The 16182-nt window shown below is 40.0% G+C and overlaps 1 pseudogene; it reads right to left on the reverse strand.

Moving 5' to 3' along the window:
• Positions 1-374: 374 nt before the first annotated feature.
• The window catches only part of LOC110194572 (large ribosomal subunit protein eL8 pseudogene), an 83465-nt pseudogene continuing 67657 nt past the window's right edge, over positions 375-16182 (reverse strand).

Here is a 16182-nt window from a genome sequence, read left to right on the forward strand (position 1 = left end):
AGTGATTCAATAAGGACTAAAAATCAAAGTTATTTATTATTTGAAAGCAGTAAACATCTGGAGTCATGGAAACCCTTAATATATGAGCCTATATCTTCCTTCTGGTTTTCTAATAGCTGATATCTTCATTCATCCTGTTGAATTATACCTCTGTGCCCTTGGAACACTCTGTAATCTATTAATAATTTATGCTGAGTGAAATGATACAGGGGAGATCTGAGCTGATCCCATGCTGAGATTGCTAGGTCTTCTTAAATCTGCCACTGAGGTTTTCTGGCTTCCAGAAGCTCCCAGTTGTGCAAATAAAGGCTGGCTCAGAAGCTAAAGAGTGGATTATTAAAATGATGGACACCGGGTGGTGTTTTTCCTTTCTCTCACACAGTCATATGATTGCGTGGGCCCAGCTTGGTGATGTCTGTGGTCCCTGCTACTGGTGAGGCTGAGACTGGTGGATTGCTTGAGTTTAGGTGTTCTGAGGTGAATTGGAGATAAAGCTGATCAGTACTGGTGTCCATACTATGTCTGGCACCAGTGTGTTGAATCCCTACGAAAGAGAGAAGAGATCTGGGTCACCTAAGAAGAAACAAGTTGGCTCAGGTTGGAAATGATTAGCAGTGATGCTGTGAAAGGCCACTACAATACCAACCTGAGACAGAACACAAAACAATAACATAACCTAATGACAGTGATTTTTTTTTAGGGGTGGTGGTGGACCTATGCTATTATTGGTGAATTCCTGGTAAAGAAACTCCCCACCAGTGCAGATTGGCAGCTAGAGAGTTGCATAGAGTATTGAGAGGTTACCTTCTGACTTGCCTGGGGTTACAGAGCCAGTATGTGTCAGAGGTTAGACTTTAGGTACAGGTTTTCCTATTCTGAGGCCAGCTCCTTATCTGCAGTTCCAAGCTGCCTTTTTCGAATGTAAGGCCTCTGCACTGATAAATACATCAATAACCTGGCATTTCACTGCTATGGGCCACTAATGCAGAGCCCTTCTCCCCATGACATAAGAGAAAGTATTCAAAAGTTTCTGTGGTTGAAAATTCATCACCTTGTGGTCAGCCTGGTGATGAGGGACAGCATTGTACAGGGGAAAGAATACTGGATTTGGAGCCAGAGCACTTGGGTTGGAATCCTAGCTCCTTTACTCACTACCTCTGTGTCCTTGGGCAAGTCACTTCACTTTCTGGCCTCAGTTTCCCCACTTGTAAAATGAAAAGATACCTTCCCGCTTTAGATCTATGATAGAATGACTTGATGACTTCTAAGGTCCATGCTAGACCTAGGTCACTGTGAGTCTCCTCTAGTCTTGCTAAGCTAGGTAGTCCTGGTCCTAGCCTGCTTACCACTTGGCCTGTATTAGAAGCCCTTCCATATTGATAGGATCTGCCAGAGCTTGTACTTGACTGGCATAGGCTTTGAGATGCAGGGTCATCTCCACAACACCATGAGCCATCAGAAGACACAAGTAGAGAGAACAGCCCATATAACAAAAATAGAAGCTTACATTTCTAGAGTTTACAAAGCACTTAAAAAAAAGTAACTAAAAACAACACTGTTAGAGGGGGTGAGGATATTATTGTCTGAATTTTACGGATGAGGAAACTGAGGCCGGGAGATGTGAAGAAACTTACCCAAGGTCATATAATAAGTGACAGAGTTGGAATTCAAGTGCGTTAAGTCCAGGGGTATCTTCCTTTACACGATGCTATTCTAATTATTTTCATGGACCATGTAACCATTCTTTCCTGAATTGTATATATCTTTATAAATCAAGTTTCCAAGCGGTGAGGTGGTGGTGGGGAGAAGGGCCTTTATTTAGTGGTGGGTAGGGGAGTGAGCATTTGAGAAGTCTAAGCATATGCACAGGGCTGACTAGCTCTACTTTTCTTTGCTTCCATTTGAGCTGCAGCAAATGAGGAATTTTTTAATGAGCTATGTGATATTTGCTGAAGGTTGTTATTTTGGCAAATGTTAAGTAGAAGAATGTTCTCCTCCCCTGCCTTCTCTCTTCTTATTTTCCTTAGGCTCATTTGGATGACGTTCTAAAACCACGCACAGCAAACCGGGACATGACTGTCTCCTTCAGACTAGCACCTGAAAGGCTGGTGAGCAGATTTTAACAACCAGACAGCCAGACTTGTTTTAAGGCTCTTTCCAGATGAGCAAGCAGCCTTCCAGAAAAGGTGGAGGGGAAAGGGAAAAGGGAATAAGTGTTACATGGCACCTACTATGTCCCAGGCACTGTTCTGCTTTACAAATATTATCTCATTTGACCTTCACAATAATCCTAGGAGGTAGGTTCCCATTTTACTGTTGAAGAAACTCAGGGAAACAGGTTAAGTGACTTGCCCAAGGTCACACAGCTAGTGTGGAATGCTTTGAACTCCAGGCCCATTGCTTTATCCACAACTGCCATTCCAAGGAAAGACATTCATTGTTCTGGATAGAATTGTATGGAATCATAGGTCATCTGTGGCAGCCTATTATCTCAGGCCCATTAATATTTTGAATATCCAAGATAGTTCTTTGCTCAATTCAATTTAATTCAACATTTATTAGGTGCATATTCTATATAAGGCATTGGCCTCGGGGCTGGCTATCCAAAGGGATAAGGGAAACAAATCCCTTTTCATGTTGCCTTCTCTCTCAAACAACCTTGTGTTTAAGTACTTTGTATATAATGGCATAGTGGATAGAGTGCCAGAATGGGAAGACTCATTTTCCCTGAGTTCCAATCTGGCCTCAGACATTTCCTAGCTGTGTGACCCTGGGCAAGTCACTTACCCCTGTTTGCCTCAGTTTCCTCATCTACAAAACTGGAGAAAGAAATGGCAGACCTCTGCAGTATCTTTGCCAAGAAAACCCCAAATGGGGTCACAAAAGGTCGGACAAGACTGAACAACCACAAATGTATTTATTCACTTTATATTTATCTATGTTTATGCATTTATTTGTTTCCCCATGAGACTGTTAGCTTCTTGTGAGAAGGGATTACTTCATTCTTTATATACGTATTTCTTACTGTTTGTCATACTGCCTAAAACATAGTAGGCACTTAGCACATACTTTTTGATTGATTTATTCTGGAGATATGATGTAGACATAAAGTTTATACGTTACAATACAGATATAAAATGTACACAAAAGTAATTCAAAAGTAATTAAGAGTGAGAAAGCACTAACCAATGGGGTGTGGGGAGGGACAAGTGTATGCTTGGGCTTTGTTTTGTTTTTTGTTTTTTCTTATGCAATAGACCTTACAACACTTTCCTGGTCCGCTCTGAGAAATAAATCATAATTGGATCATTATAAACACTTCATAAAAGGAAAGAAAAATGCTGTAATACACCAATGTGTATAAAATTGCCTTGCTTTGGTTCACGGGAACCTGGGGAACTGCCTTTCCCCACCGGGCAAATAAAATGTGGGTTGTCCTTGATTTCCCTGTGAACAGAAGCCACTGATGGTTTTAAAAATAAGATCTGGAAAAAACCCTGCCAGGCCAGAGTGGAGCTTGGAGATTCAGAATGTTGGGATCAGAAAATGGGAGCGTGTGTGTGTGTGTGTGTGTGTGTGTGTGTGTGTGTGTGTGTGTTTACATCACGCTCATTTTTTGATAGTAACTGAGCACCTTTTTTTCCCACTCCTACCATTGACATCTTCCTGATAGCAAAAGAGCATTTACTTTAAAGAAGTTGGTAACAAGTTAAAGAAAGGAAGCGGGTAGGTGGCACAGTGGATAGAATGCTGCGCCTGGAGTCAGGAAGAGCTTAGTTCAAATTTGACCTCAGACGTTTACTAGTTGTGTGACCCTGAGTAAGTCACTTAGCCTTTGTTTGCCTGTTCCCTTAACTGTAAAATGGGGATTAATAGCCCCTAGCTCCCAAGGCTATTGTGAGAATCAAATGAAATATTTGTAAAGGACTTAGTGTGGCACCTGATACTATATAAACCCTTATTCCCTTCCTCCCTGCCTTTCCCTTCCACATTCATTCTAACCTCAGATTAATCTTTCAAAAGCACTGTTCTTTTCATGTGATTTCCTTGTTCAGAAACCTTTAAGGGGTCTTTAAAAGCTATTTCTTAGAGGATAAAGTCCAAATTCTTTAGTGTTCAAGGGTCTCCACAGTCTGGCCCCAACCTAAAATGATGATGATAATAACAAAACCAACTCATTTACACAGCACTTTAAGGTTTAAGTCACTTGACTGTCATAATAAGGGCAAACTAGGTGCTATTATTATTCCCATTATATAGATGAGGAAACTGAGCCTCCGGGAAGCTAAAGTGACTTGCTCAGTATCATAGAGCATCTGACATTGGATTCAACACCAGCTCTTCCTGACTCCAGGGCTCTTCGCTGCCACAACACTTATCTTTCTCTGCTCATTTCTCACTACTTCCCTACACGTGTTCTATAGTTTATTCAAATTGCTCTGATCTGCTGCTACCTGGCCCATGGACCTGCCTTGTGTATTTGGGTGTCTATGCATATACTGTTTTTCCATACTTAGAATGCAAGTCTCTAGCAAGTTGGGTAGAGCTGCTATGGAAGAATTATGGAAAGACATAAACAGTCTAAATTCTTACCAACTGAACTTCTAACTATTCCCAAACTTGAAATTCCATTTCTCACCTGTTTTTTTTTCCACAGCTATCTCTTAGGCCTGAATGGTCCTCCCTTCCTTCCTTCCTTCCTCTTTTTTACATTTATTTTTTATTCTAAATTTGAACATATGATGATTAAAAAGGCTCAAGAGACATAGTTTCTGGGTAATTTAATCATATTATTAAAAAGACCAGATGGTTATTGATAAAAGAATGGTCATTTGGCCTTCTCTCTCAGACCAAAGACGATCATGGAGGTGGGGCTCATAGTTTGTATACTAGTAGGTGTTCAATGAGGGGCTGAGAGTGACAGACATGTGTTGAAAATATCTCCATACTCAGACCACCCCCAGCCTTGGACTCTCTACACAAAAGGATTTGTCTCCATCCAAGTTTGAGTAGAACACGATGGGCTTCCCCACCTTAGATTAAATTCCTTACAAAGTTGGGTGGGGTCTGACTAAGATTAGGAGAATTAATTCAATCTCATTATCAGTAATATCCTTTAAGAGACTGAACTTTTAAAAATCAGGAATCTGGAAGAAGGTGAGTGCTCTGAATCTCCCCAATATATTAGTTATTAATAATCATTTCTCTCAAACACCAAATAAAAATAAAAATTTTGTATATAAAATAAAATAGAGAAGGATTGTGCATGAAACTATGAATCTTTATTAAATAATGCTTACTTTTCTTTTGAGGTATATAATAAATTTAACATATAACTTTTAAAGCTATCTTGCATGTCTACATTTTCTTCTGGACTTTCTTCTGTTGTCTTCAGTACATTAAAAATGTTTCAATGACCCTTTTTTTCCTTCTTGGGGGGAAGCATTGCTAGCTTCCCTCTCTCCATTTCCAATCCCCTAAATTGGAAAAAAAAAAGTCCTCATAATAAATATTCATAGTCAAGCCAAACAAATTTCTACATTGGCCTTGTATGGTTTCTGCATCTTGAGTCCATCATCTCTCTTTCACTAGGTGCAAAGCATGCTTCATTACTGGTACTCTGGAATTGAGGTTCATCATTACATGATCTTATGGCTTTCAGAGGTATTTTTCTTATGATGTTTTATAAAACAAATTCTCTTTTATTGTATAAATTGTTCTCTGTATCTCTTGGTATAGAACTGAGGTTCAAGTGCCCCATTCTTCATGAAGTCTTCCTGTCCTGATCTTTTTGATTATCAGAGCACACTTTTTTTCTCTCCAATTACTCTGTGTGTACTTATTTGTGTACATTCAGGCTAGCAACTGTGTCATTTCAGTCTCTGTATCCTCAGTGCCTTGCTTAGTACATTGCATATTGCAAGTGTTTAATATGTATTTGTTGAATTGAACTCATAACCTTCACTTAGTCTGAGAGGTAGGTCATCTTCTATTTCTGTGGGGAGATAGTCTACATCAATGAAGTCATAGGAATCCCCAAATTTCAAATATATGAGCTAGGAAAAAGAAGGTTTGAGAAGTTAAGACATTTGTTCAAGGCCAAACAGCTCTGCATCAGAGCTAAGACTTGATTAAGAATTGCTCACATTTGCATTGCGTTTGATGGTTAGAAAGCATTTTCATAGACATTATCTTATCTGATCCTTGCAATAATCTTGTGACACAGACGTTGCAAATATTATTGTTCCCTTTTTATAGATGAAGACAGTGGTTCAGGGAGGAAGTGACTTATAGGATCATAGATTTCCAGCTGGAAATGACTGTAGAACTTGTCTAGTTGTATTCTTTCATCTTTATAGATGAGAATTCTGAGGCCCAGAATGGTTAAAAGACTGGCCCAAAGTCACACCGTTGGTAGTGTCAGTGCAAGAACTAGAACCTAGGTTTTCTCATTCCCAGATCATTGCTTGTTCTACTATACCACCCTACCTCAAAGATAACATCTTTGTGATTTGACATTTTGCATGAAAACTATCTTTAAAAAATATATTATTTTTTTTTGCATAGAATGTTAAAATATTTAGAAATCCTTTTTTTTTTTAAATACACTTGCTAAACCCACCCTGATTCTCGGCATCATTGACACCCCCTTAACAAAAGTTGGCTGTGTCATCCTTTTGGGTTTTCTACATTTTTGAGAGAAAAACCGAACATATTTCTGTTTTAATATGTAAATTTTTTTTAGCAGTATTTGCAACACAATGATTTTTCTGTAAAATTTGGTGACCTAGAATAACAGGATTTTCCCACTTTGGTAGCTGTTGAAAGAGAGAATTCCTCACTGTAACTCAATTTTCAGGAAGTTCAAGACCAGAGAATTTGAAAGTGGATAAGTTTTATGCAGTGTCTACATGACCTAGAGCTGCCTGATTCAATTCAGGAAGCATTGTTGGAGTGCTTCTGTTAGGAATAGGGACTGCACCTGTGATTTCATTGGCATGGGGAACTCCCCGGTAAAGAAGCACCCTCTACCAATGCACTTTCACTGCATTCATTTATAGTCTTGACAAGTTACTTAGAACACTGAGGAAGTTAAGTCACTCATCCAGGGTAACATAGCTAGTGTCTATCATGGGCAGCAGGGCTTGAACTATGGTCTTCCTGGCCTTGAGATCTTTCTACTGTACCTCACTGCTGGGGATACAGAGAGAAAACGAAAAACAGTCCCTGTCCTCAAGGAGCTTACATTCTGTTGAAAAATTGGCAACCTGTTGGACTCATAGTGTCAGGATAAGAAGGTATCTTAAAGATCAACTCTTTAGCCAATATATGGATTTCCCCTACAACTTTCTGACATTGGGGCTTTCCACTTCTGCTTTCACCAGTCTAATGAAGAGAACTTACTACCTCCTGAGGCATCCCATTCCTTTTTTTTTGCATATTTTTAGAATGTTCTTCCTTCTTTCCTCTCTTTCATCTATTCCCTCACCTCTTCTTCTTCTTCTTCTTCTTCTTCTTCTTCTTCTTCTTCTTCTTCTTCTCCTCCTCCTCCTCCTCCTCCTCCTCCTCCTCCTTCTTCTCCTTCTCCTCCTTCTTCTTCTCCTTCTCCTTCTTCTTCTTCTTTTCTTCTTCTCCTTCTCCTTCTCCTTCTCCTTCTTCTTCTTCTTCTTCTTCTTCTTCTTCTTCTTCTCCTCCTCCTCCTCCTCCTCCTCCTCCTTCTTCTCCTTCTCCTTCTTCTTTTCTCCTTCTCCTTCTCCTCCTTCTCCTCTTCCTCTTCCTCTTCTTCTTCCTCCTCCTCCTCCTCCTCTTCCTTTTGGTACAGAACTAACTGCATGGGCACATATATGTAACTTAACTCATCAGTAATCTTAGGGACTTGCCTAGGATACTGAGCAGTCAAGTGACTTTCTTATAGTCATGCAGACCATACCTGTCAGAAAGCAGGTCTTGAAACCAGATTTTCTAGACTGTAAGGCCAGCTTCTTCTCTGCTATGCCATGTTATATACCTCAGAAATTTCTTTTATTAAGTAGGAATCTTCTTTCTTGTAACTTTGATCCTTTGGTTTTAGCCCTGTTACCTGGAGCTATACGGTATTTCATCTCTTTTTCTACACAACCATCCTTTGGATGTTTGGGTCTCTGCCCCTCTCCCCAAGCCTTTGCTTTTCTACAAGCAGTGTCTCCAGGTTCTGCAATAATTTACCCAGATGGCATAGATGCAAGCCCATTCTTCCTTCAGACTGCTTTCCTAGGGCTGGTGTTCCATTCTGTCAATGTCTGTCTTTTATAAAATATTGTGTCTGGAACTGACCATCTGTAATCTGAATGATTGAACAACAACCTCTTCACAGTCTCAACCACCATTCTGCTCCTAAGAGAGAGACTGTTTCTTTAAATCTTAGTAATTATGTTTTCCTTCTTGCTCTGGTCACATGCTATTTCTCAATGGATAGCATGTAATAATGATTATTGAAATTGCTGGTATTTTGCTTTAAAATTATGCACTGATGCTACAAAACAGGGTCTTGCAAAGGTATGGGTGGTGTGACCATACCCCAGCCTGAGACAAGGCTGGCCTAAAAGCTAGAGGTTTATAAAATTGTATGTAATATATATCTTTTATGGTTTACATGAGGTAACTTTAAGATTTCTCAGTCCTTGGGTGCAGGGGGTTACATGCCACGACAGGTTTAGTGCAGAGGTGGGGAGGGTGGGAGTGGGCTAAATATCAAAATGGAAGAAATTTTCAGTGGAGACTATGAAAGGTGTGAGCTACCATAGATAGCTTTGTCAAAGGTTTAGAAATTGTACTAATGTCCTCTTTACCACGTAAATCCCCACCATCTATAATTTTGCTATAGCTATATGATAATAACATAAATAACATGTACATATATATATGTATATATAATTTTAGGGCTTTCAGAGTGGCTTACACATATCAGCCCAATTGATTTTCATAACAACGATGTCAGGTAGGTGCCATTATTATGCCCATTCTTTCAAATGAGGAAACTGAGGCTGAGAGAGGTTGAATATCTTGCCCAGGGTCACATAGCTAGTAAGTGTCTAAGGAAAGGTTTGAACTCACATCTTCCTGAGTCCTTGAGGGTAAGGACTGCTCTGTTTCTCTCTTTGTATCCCTAGTGCTTTGCACATAGTTGCTCAGTCATGTCCTACTCTTCGTGATTCCATTTGTGGTTTTCTTGGCAATGATATTAGAGTGGTTTGCCATTTCCTTTTCATTTTACAGATAAGGAAACTGAGGCAAAGAAAGTTTAGTGACTTGCCCAGGGTCATATAGCTAATAAGTGTCTGAGTCTGGATTTGAACTCGGGAAGATGAGTCTTTCTGACTCCAGACCCAGCAGTTTATCCGCTGTACCATCTAGCTGCCCCATAGTACGCACTTAATAAATTGATGGACTAGATTGGATTAGATGTGTTCTGAAAAAAACTTTGTGAAGCACGGAGTCCCTCTTGCCTTGACAGGAAATGGGGATGTGCACAAAAAAAAAGATGTGCATGAGGCCCAGTGTTTAGGGTCATTCTGCGTGGAATGGTAAAATTCCAGGCTTTTGGAGAAAGGGAAATTACAATTAGTTTGCCAAGACATCAAAAAAGTAGATGTAAGGCCTCTGTATTGTGGGTAGCATTATACAGTCCAGCTTGATTAGAAGGCTGACCCTAGCTGAGATATTTGATGGTTCTTCAGATGGATGATGGATGGCAGATGCTGAGGCATCAGAAAGCCAAATTCTTTAATCTTTTGCAGGTAAACCATATGCTTGTCAGGTTTTCCTCTTTGGATTCCTGTTTGTTCTTATTTTGCAGCATTCACAACAGTTCCAGACTGGCTGCTAGCTATAGGATTATCTCATCTTTGTGGTTAACAGCACTAATAAGCACAGAAATGGCTTTTGTCGAAAGCAAGGAGAGAGACAGTACTGTCAAATGTGACTGTGTTGGAGTTCCATATGGGCTCTGGGGCAGAGATATTTTATGTAAACTTGGAGTATTTGTATTTCTGAAGTGATATTGTGCTGTTGTTGTTGTTCAGTCATGTTCGACTTTTTGTGACCCCATTTGGGGTTTTCTTGGTAAAGATACTGGAGTGGTTTACCATTTCCTTCTCCAGCTCACTTTACAGATGAGGAAACTGAGGCAAACAGGGTTAAGTGACGTGCCTAGGGTCACACAGTTAGTAAGTGTCTGAGGTCAGATTTGAACTCAGGAGGATGCAGTATTCCTGACTTCAAGTCCAGCACTCTGTCCACTGTACCACCTAGCTACCCGATTCAATACCGCAGTAAGGAATGTTTGTAAGCACGTGCTTCCTCCAAATTACTTTGTCTTATCTTGTACATACTTTGTGTGTGTGTGTGTGTGTGTGTGTGTGTGTGTGTGTGTATACACACATACACATATACATACATACATACATACACATGTTGTTTTCCCCTATCAAATACGTTCTGCTTGAGGACAGGAATTTTTAAAATTTCAGCCTTTGTATCCCCCAGCACCTAACATGTGTCTGGTAAATACATAGCTTTACCAAAGGTTTAGAAATTGTATCAATGTCCTCTTCACCAAGTACATCCTTACCATATATAATTTTGCTGCAGTTGAGTATAATAATAGTAATTTTATGTATATTACACATAATACATGATGTAACATAATTTATATATTATCAATTATAGTATAATTTATATAGTATGTATTATGATGTATACTATATTATAATTTATATATATGTTATAAATTATAATATAATTGGTATAGTATATATTATAATGTGTACTATATTATAATTTATATATAAATTCCAATTTGTATATATAATTTTAGGGTTTGTCAAGTATGCCTGGTATTCAGCAAGCACTTAAATGCTGACTGATTGAACATTCATTTATTTCTGCTGACCTAAGTTATACTGGCCTTATAGGTCAGAACATTTCCCTTTCTCTTCCTTGACCAGTTTTTCATATGAGTGTCATAAATGTTTCAGGATTTTATCTGATAGTTTTGTCCTGACAATGTCCTAAGCTTTTTCATTCTTCTCTCATTAATTAATTAAAGGCAGCAAGATTCAGTTTGACCTATCTCTTCTATGGAGGTCTCTTTCTTCGGTGGGCATGGGGGGCAGGGTACAACAGCCCCTCTAATGACACTGATGATTTTCTCAGTGACAAGGGATTGGGGGTGGGGAGGACGGATGGTGGTGGTTGGAGGATGACACAATGCTGTCATTAATAATACTTGTGGTTATTGGTGCTTTAAAAAAATCAATGTTCACCAACCAAGTGATATAGTCATGAAGATTATTTCAAGGGTGTTGTTTAAAACAAGCAATATTTTATGTGCTGCCTCTCTCGGGGTTTGTGATAAGAAGTGTGCAGGAAAAAAAAAAGAATTTCTTAGATGCACAAAATAGAGACTAGAGAAGGTGGCTGAATTTCAGAGGTGTGAATTTTCCTGTTAATTTTCCTTCCTTGGTGAGGTATTTCTTTAGGATCTCCTTTCACTTCTAAATAGATGTTTGTGCTTCTAAAATCTATCAGTTTTTCTTTCAGAGATGAAGAAAATCTTACCACTTCATGAATTTTTATTCATGGCTGTGGGGGTAGGAAGGAGAGTTTATGTGGCATTATTAACAGGCCTGAAGAGGGGTTCCACATCTGGGGAAGGGAGAGAGAAGGTGGGGTTATTATTATGAGAATGCCTGGGGATGAGGGGGAGGGTGTGTCAAGACCACAAGTTCCCTGGAGTCATCAAATCCAAAAGGTTAGAGATGGAATTTTGAGATGGAAGCCTAAACCAGGCAAAGGTTCAAGGGAGGCAGAGCCACGCAAAGTCATCAGCCTCACTCTCTCCTCCAGAGAACTTGGAGTACAGTGGGAAGATAAGAGTCGAGACAACTTAATGATGGCCTAGGATGCTTTGAGTGGTTGGAGACAGAAGATATAGGAGTCAGTCTCATAAGCTTCTTTCAGACCACATCTAATCCAATCTCATAAGCTTCTTTCAAACCACATCTAATCCAATTCAATCAAAAAGCATTTATAAGGTGCCTACTATGTGCTGAGCACTGGGGATACAAAGACAGAAACAGAACTGTCCCTGCCATCAAGGACTCAGGAAGACCTGAGTTCAAACCTCTCCTCAGCTACTTACTAGCTGTGTGACCCTGTGTAAGTCATTCAACCTCTCAGCCTCATTTTCCTCATCTGTAAAATGGGCCTGATAATAGCACCTATATAACATCATTGTTATGAGGCTGAAATGAGTTAACGTATGTAAACCAGGCTGCAATACCTAAAGTGATAAATATGGTATTGTTATTATTGGATGATGGTGGTGATAATGATGCAAGCTGGGGAAGAAGGTAAGGGACAGCAAGGAGGCTGGTAACATTATGGAAGTATCAGGACAAATTACTGGTCACATCACCAATTTTTTGTCTTCACTAGGATCTTCCATAGGCACCCTAAACTTGATGTGTTCCAAACTGAGCTCATTATTTGCTCCTTCCCAAGTTCTCTATTTCTGTTGAGGGCATCCCCATTCTTGCAGTTTTCCATGTATGTAACCTTGTTGTCATCCTCAACTCTACTCTCCTCAATCCTCATATTCAGTGAGTTGCCAAGTCCAGGAGCTTCAGCCTCCACAAAATTTCTCTCATACCCCCCCCCCCAATATACAGTCATTTCCCTGCCCTAGTTCAGTCCCTAACCAGCTATTGCTTGGTTGATTACCAAACCAATTTCATGTCCATGACTCCAGTATCTTCTGTCTCCAACCACCTAAAGCATTCTGGGCCATCATCAGTTGTCTTGACTCTTATCTTCCCACTGTACTCTAAGTTCTCTGGAGGAGAGAATGAGGCTGATGACTTTGTGTGGCTCTACCTTGCTTAAATCCAATTCAGGAATGAGTCAAGACGTCATCCCGAGATGTCATTGGTCCTCTTCGAGAATGAAGGATACACAACCACACAGCTACCAAACTGACATTCCTAAAGCCCAAGATCCTCCATGTCTCTCCTCTCCTCAAGGAGTTTTAGGGGTTCCCTATTACCTTTTGGGTAGTGTAACTCTCTTTCTGTTTGGCATTCCAAATCCTCCACGATCTGATTCCCAACCAGTCTTTCTAACATTTCATTTACCTCCCCTCACACATTCTGTATTTTAGCCAAATAGGACTTACTGTTCCACCCCTTAAAATGGGGGTTATTCTTAAGGCTCTTCTCAAGTACTACTTCTCCAGGAGGCTTTTTCTGATGTTAATTTGTCAGTTCTTAGTGTTCATCCTTTCCTAAATAACATTCTATTTATCGATGTTGTTCATCCTTCCTTCTTGAAGAAGACCAATGACATCATGGAAGAGGGACAGTGACAACATGGGGTGAGGTCTTGACTCATTTGTGAATTGGATTTAAGTGAGGCAGAGCTGTGCAAAGCCATCAGCCTCGATCTCTCCTTCAGAGTCATTGAAGTCCAGTGCAAGACGAATAAAAAGGCATATACATATTGCATATATGTGTGCACACATTCTACCTACCTACCTATCTACCTACCTAATTTCCATTTTTTTTCTGTGCTCCTGTTGTTTACTCCTAGAAGAATATAAGCTTGTTGTCAGGACTCTTTCATCTTTGTCTTTGTAACTTAGCACAGTGCCTAGTGCATAAGAAATATTTAATAAATGCGTGTTGAATTGGACTGAATTTGTGAATGGACCTTTCTCACAGAAAGTCTTCCCCCTAAGACAGGATTCTTTTGTGACCTACACTTCTACATTATTCAGTTGCATCACACTACTCAGGGCCCTGGACCCAAATGGCTTCCCCTTCTTGATAATTTATAATTGGAATCCAACTGTGATACTTTGTGCTATTGAAGCAAAATCTCTACTCCCCAACCCGTCCCTTTTTTCCTACTTTCAAAAAATCATCTATGCCTTTCAAACAAAATAAATTATATTATTCATTTTTATATGCCTAAACCACATCACGGGCAGCTAGATGGTGCCATGGGTAGAATGCCAGGCCTGGAGTCAGGAAGACTCATCTTCTTGAGTTCAAACCTGGCCTCAGACACTTACTAGCTGTATGACCCTGGGCAAGTCACTTAACCCTGTTTGCCTCAGTTTCCTCATCTGTAAAATGACCTGGGGAAAGAAATAGCAAACTATTCTAGTATCTTTGCCAAGAAAATCCCAAATGGGGTCACAAAGAGTCATTTCATAACTGAAATGATTGACCAACAAAAACAAAACCACAATGGAGTTAAATAATTAGGGGTTAAATTGGTAGAATCAAAGAATTTTAGTGCTAGAAAGGAATCCTGGAGGCCATCCACTTTTTTTTTTCTTAGACTTTCATTGGTATATGGAACTCCCAGTGAAGAAACTCCCCTTTCCAGTGTAGATTGGTACCTGTTCTGCAACAGTACCTTGAGAAAGTAGTCTAGAATGCTTGCTGCCGGGTGAAGTGATTGCCACAAATCACGGGACACAAAGCAAGCACAGTTAGTTCTGCTGTAACCACGTTTCAAAAACTCAAAGTTTGTTCCAATGTGATTGATTTATTAGGGAACAGTCTGAGCATAAGGAGAATGTTGAGTCTGCTTCTTTGAGACCAGAGGAACAGCAAGAATGAAAAAAAAAAGGCACCATTTCATAAGAACTCACAAGTTGCAGCCTTTGTGCTCTCCAGACAGGTTTTTGTCAAGGAAAACCATATATTTATTGTATATCTTTTAGTGCAAGAGGAACTGTGGATGGAGGATGGCCGGTCTTTATCACCTCACCCTACCCTCACCCCTTCTCCCTTTAAACCTCTTTCCCTACTTCACCCCGACCTTTTCTCACCAAGCTTCTTCCCTCGCCCTTCCTCGATAAACCCTCAGCCTTACATCACCTACTCACCCCTTCCCCTATTAAGCCCCTTCCCCCACTTTACCCCCACCCTCTCCCCCACAAACCCCTTCTCCCACCCCTTCCCTCTAAAACCCCACCCCATCTCATTCCCACCCCCAGCCCTTCCCCCTAAACTTTTTCCTTCACCCAACCCCACCCTCATTCCCCTCCCCCTTTTCCCTCCCTTTCCTTCCTTCCCCCAAGGCCTCCAGACCTTAATCCTGGGAGGGGGGTCAGGTAATAGGAGAAGGGAAAAGGGAGAGAAGGCTGATGGCTGAGCAGCAGTCTGAGAAGGAGGACAGGGTCGCTATTTATTATAGTATTTATGTTAACCATTTTTATGAAGTCCTTACCTTTTTTTTTATGTGTCACTGATGAAATTTTTGATTGTAATACCCCTAACCCCTTTTCCCCATAAGCCCTATGATTTTTCTAGCTCAATTTTATATAGCACTATCCTTTTTAGAAACAAATGTGTTGAGTTATTGCAGAACTCACTAAATGTGTCCAAGGTTCACTGTGTTTTCTTGACTCTTTTCTTGACTCTGTATACTATGCTGTGGTTTCTCTAGATTTTTAATGAATATTTATTCTGTATGTACTTTGTGCCAATTTTTGTACTAAGCATTTTACAAGTATTATCTTGTAATTAATATTATTATATTAGCAAGTATTAGCAAGTATTATTATGAGAGGTAGGTGCTATTATTATGCCCATTTTACAGATGAGGAAACAGAGGCAAACAGTTGCCCTGGGTCACACAGCTGCTGAGGCCAGATTCGGATGCTGTTTTTCCTGCCTCCAAGTTCAGGGTTCTCGCCATATATATAATGGCGTTCTATAATACAGGGGTCCAAAGAGATCTGAGAGATCATCTAGTCTGGCTCTTGCCTAAAGCACAAACAACACCCTCAGTTGACCCCAACCCTCTAATTTACAGAAGCCTAGCAAAGATAAATGACTTGCCCACAGTCACACTGAAGGTGAATGGCAGAGTTGTGCCTTTTGACTCTCAATCTAGTTAGTGTTCTTTTACTTATACTCTGCTGTCTCTACTTCATAGTAGGGCATATCATAGCGTATGTCTAATGGAAGAGCAGGAAGGATTTATGGTGCAATTATTAATATGTTATTACCAAGACTTTCATAAAACTCATTTCCTTTCAGTGAAACACAGCCATTACCCCTCTTTTCCTAAGTGCATAAACTCTTACAGTTCAAGCGTACACATGCCATTTTTGTAGAACACATTTAT

Source organism: Phascolarctos cinereus, unplaced genomic scaffold (assembly GCF_003287225.1).
Source record: "Phascolarctos cinereus isolate Bilbo 61053 unplaced genomic scaffold, phaCin_HiC Scaffold_4;HRSCAF=312, whole genome shotgun sequence".
NCBI classification, from domain to species: Eukaryota; Metazoa; Chordata; class Mammalia; order Diprotodontia; family Phascolarctidae; genus Phascolarctos; species Phascolarctos cinereus.